General features: G+C 31.3%; 1 long non-coding RNA gene across 1 annotated transcript; it reads right to left on the bottom strand.

The window, feature by feature from the left end:
- Positions 1-2,993: 2,993 nt before the first annotated feature.
- Positions 2,994-3,904, bottom strand: LOC141663621 (uncharacterized). The gene is made up of 3 exons (XR_012551582.1): positions 3,755-3,904; positions 3,587-3,655; positions 2,994-3,382 (listed from the first exon to the last, which is right to left on the bottom strand). It is a non-coding gene; the product is annotated as an uncharacterized LOC141663621 (long non-coding RNA).
- Between the last annotated feature and the right edge of the window lie 207 nt (positions 3,905-4,111).

Below are 4,111 nucleotides of genomic sequence, written 5' to 3'. Positions count from 1 at the left end.
GTTTTTCACATAGTGACAGTTGTACAAGTATCCTTAGACTTGAAGTCATCATAGTCATCTTGTGTACACTGAACTATGATTTGGTTTAGTTCTTAGTCTCCAGGGACAATTATAAGGGCTCTACTGGGTTTAGGAATTTGTACACGAAGATAGTGTATGATCAATAAAGGATATATCCCTTCCAGTGAAGGAAGAGAATGTTCAATGTTGATCCACTTATGCTAGTTCAGGAATCTCTGGCCAGAGTGAATGAAATTAGAAAGGAGTTTCTAATTTACATTAAATAGAACTAAGCATAGTGAATGGGAAAGTAAATGATTAAATGAGATAGGCTTGACACAAGTTTCATGTCTTGTATTTAATCGTGACATTGCAGGGTAGAAGAAATTGATTGTACGGTAACTACTCACTGAATAGGTTCTTGGTATTCTAAGCAGTGAATTCGTATTATCCGGATAGTCGCGATATGCTGAGAAGTATCCCTCACGATGTAGAATAAATATGATTAATTTATTAATTAATCATATTTAATGAATTAGAGAATTTATATAAATAATGATAAAATAGTTTTATTATTATTTATTTCTACTACCGGCTTAATATTGAACCTACAGGGTCACACCATAAAAGAGAATGATTTAATGGTGGAGGAATTAATTAATAATGGTTGGTAATTATTTATTTATGAAATAAATAATTAATTAGCAGATTTAATAATTTATTAAATGAGATTTAATTAATTCTTAATATTATTAATTAAGAATTTAATTTTGGAAATTAAATCAAGTGAGAGAATTATTTTTCTAAAGTGTTTAGAAAATGGATTAATGATTAAAAGGTGTTTTAATTATTAGTTAATTGGTTAATAAGAATAATAAATTAAAGGGTTAATAATAGTAATATTTTATGGAAAATTTTCAGCTGAAAATTTTGCCTATAAATATACTATTATAAACCCTATTTGCCTAAACCCAAATAATTTACCCTAATTCTAAAGTAGAACAAGAGGGAGGCAACTAATTCTCTCAACCTCTTCCTCCTCCATCACATTGTACTCTTGGTGGATACCGGTGGAGTGCTTCAGACTTGAGGAGCAGCTGCCAGGGATTTCCGCTCATCGTTCTTGGATCGCTATTAAAGACCTCCATCTTTCCATTAACGTAAAACTTTTTAAGGTAAACATACTGAACTACGAATTAAATATTATTTTTCGCATGGATCCTGCGGAGGGTTTCGGTTTTTTTAAGATTTAAATTCACATTTTCGCTGCGTTTATGTGCTAAAAACCCTTCAAGAATTACTTATGACACAACAGACATGTAGAATCTCACATCGGGTCTATCCAGCACCATGTACATGTACATCTGCCTGTGTCTTTGACTTTAGTATCACTATACCTATGATCAATGAGATGTGATCATTAGTCAACAAATACACTAGTCTTAATGCATTATTATTGTCCCTTAATAATAATACTCGACTAGGGACCTTTAGGAATATTGATACTATTCTCATAATCTCATTTCTAAGTCACGTACTTAGAGATATAGAATTATAAATCATATTCCAAGGAAATTTATTAATCTAACATTTATATCGCAGTAAATTAAGAATTAATAAATTATAAAGGGAATAATCGATAGAACATAAATATTAATAATCCAAATATCTTTAACTAAAACATCATAGTGTTGTCTCTGGGGCATAAACACTAACAATCTCCCACTTGCACTAGAGCCAATCACCCATGTATCTAATACTCATGGAACTAGTATGACCATCGTGCTTCTACTGCGGTAAAGCCTTAGTCAGTGGGTCTGCAACATTATCATTACTATGCACTTTACATTTATATCTCCTTGATCATTAATCTCATTAATAAGGTGATATCGCCTAAGGACATGCCTAAACAGTCTCCTTGGTTGTTTCGAAAAGTATCAATATATTCGGCTTCCATTATACATTCATCAATGTTCTTACTGTGAAACATTCCAGCTAACATAACTTATATTTAGACAAAACACAAACTAGACATAGACACATAATCATCCTTTTATCCAGAAATTAGGTTAAGAAACTAGTATCAGTGTAACCCTTTACAACCAGTTCACTATCTTCTCCATATACCAAAAATAAATCTTTAGTCATCTTTAAGTACTTAAGAATATTCTTGAAAATAATCTAGTGACCCTCACCTGGATTAGACTGGTATTTGTTTGTCATGCTCAAAGCATACGAAATATCAGGATAAATACATATCATTGTACACATTATAGATCCAATTGCTAAAGCATATAGAGCTTTCTCAAACGGCCCTTATCATCTAATGATTTAGGGGGCAATTATCTTTTGAGATCATTACCGCATGAGACATCGAAACATATCATTTCTTTATCTCCTACATCCTAAAATGATGCAATATTTTCACTACAAAAATTTGATTTTTACCTACCAATTTCAAATGTAGGTAAAAGTATAATAATGGTAAATAAAGATTTTTACCTACCAATATTATATTGGTAGCTTTTGGTAGGTAAAAGTTCGTGGAGAAAGACTTTTTAGCTACATTTATATATATTGGTAGGCAATTTTATTGTGAATCCCACCAATTAGTGATTCAGCAGCCTGTGTGTCAAAATGGAGGTGACTTGATTGTCTACGTGTACATGCCACATGGCATCTCAAACACAAGCCATGTGGCAACTTCGTGGAAAGACACGTGGCACTTCAAGACAAGTTACATGGCACTTTATCATCAAGCCATGTGGTGCATTACAATTGTGCCACGTGACTCCTTCCTAATGTTAAGAAATTATTTTACCGTTTATTTGATTTTTTTTGTAATTCATCTTTCACAATATTTTCTTGATACAAATTTATATTATATATATAAATTCTGTCTAAATATCATAATAATTTGATAATAATAAATTTTAAATCCTTAAAATTTTATATGTTAAATAAACAACATTTTTCATAAAATTTAATAACACAAATATGAAGAAACACTAACCATACATGATTACAATATAACCCACTACATAGAACTTAAACAATAGAGAAATTACGGATCTGTAAAACGTATATACATAAAAAAGAGTGCACAAATATGCTAAGAAACTTTCATCTTGAAGGCCGTAGTGTATCTTGATATAATATTGCTCTTGTTGCATCCTGCCATTTCAACTTAAGTGGCCGCTGCTTCTAGCTACTTAAACTTTAGAAAAACCGCAATAGAGAACCATGTTGTTCCTGACCATTAACATCTGACCACCAATTTTTTACCTACTCTGACTTCAAAATGCCTTCCAGAGTCTTTCCTCGTTGTTGTGTAGTAGGCTTGGAACTGAAATTTTGACAATATTTAGGTTCTCACTTTTTGCTGAAAACAAAATTGAACAAGAGAATTTTAGTAAACATATAATTCTCTACATATTTCTCAAAGTCCGTGTTGCAAGGATTAAGCATATGTGTGTGATTTAAAAAATTAAGCATGGTTCACATGTGAGTAGTTTATCAAACAATTAATATGCATTAAACAGATAAATTGAGACCTTTGATACTGAAAATGGATAACGGAAACTACCTTCGCTGCTTTTTCAACAAATCGACAACCATTAAAATAATTTTGATATAAAAGATTGATCCTTGTCACCTTCAATAAAAGATGCAATAATATGTATTTAATTTATAGAATGAGAATTGACATATAACTAAATTTATAAACACATGAACTGGAAAGTTGAAAGAGTACCTTAAGTTACTAGTAGTGACTGATGAAGCAATAGTAAGAAAGCTAGAGTACCCTTCAAAATAATATTAGTGATGAATCAGTATTAAGAAAGCTATAGAAAATAGTCACAGGAACAGGAGCTTTTGCAGCAAAGTCTGGAAGTGTGTTTACGCTAATGCTCCTAATTAGTTGCTTTGCTTTTAATATCGATTAGGCGTATTTAGCAGTTTACTATATCAATTTGAATAAGTGAAAATTTAAGGTGGGAAATTTAAGCGCCCAATGAAAACAAATTCAGTCTCAGGCTAATTTTGGCTTATCATCCGTATTCAAAAAATTTCCTATAAATTCACGATTAATCCGCTACAAAATATCCGA

Source organism: Apium graveolens, chromosome 6 (genome assembly GCF_009905375.1).
Source record: "Apium graveolens cultivar Ventura chromosome 6, ASM990537v1, whole genome shotgun sequence".
In the NCBI taxonomy this organism is placed as follows: domain Eukaryota; kingdom Viridiplantae; phylum Streptophyta; class Magnoliopsida; order Apiales; family Apiaceae; genus Apium; species Apium graveolens.
Note: the sequence above shows the minus strand (reverse complement) of the source record. Positions and strands in the feature narration are given on the sequence as shown.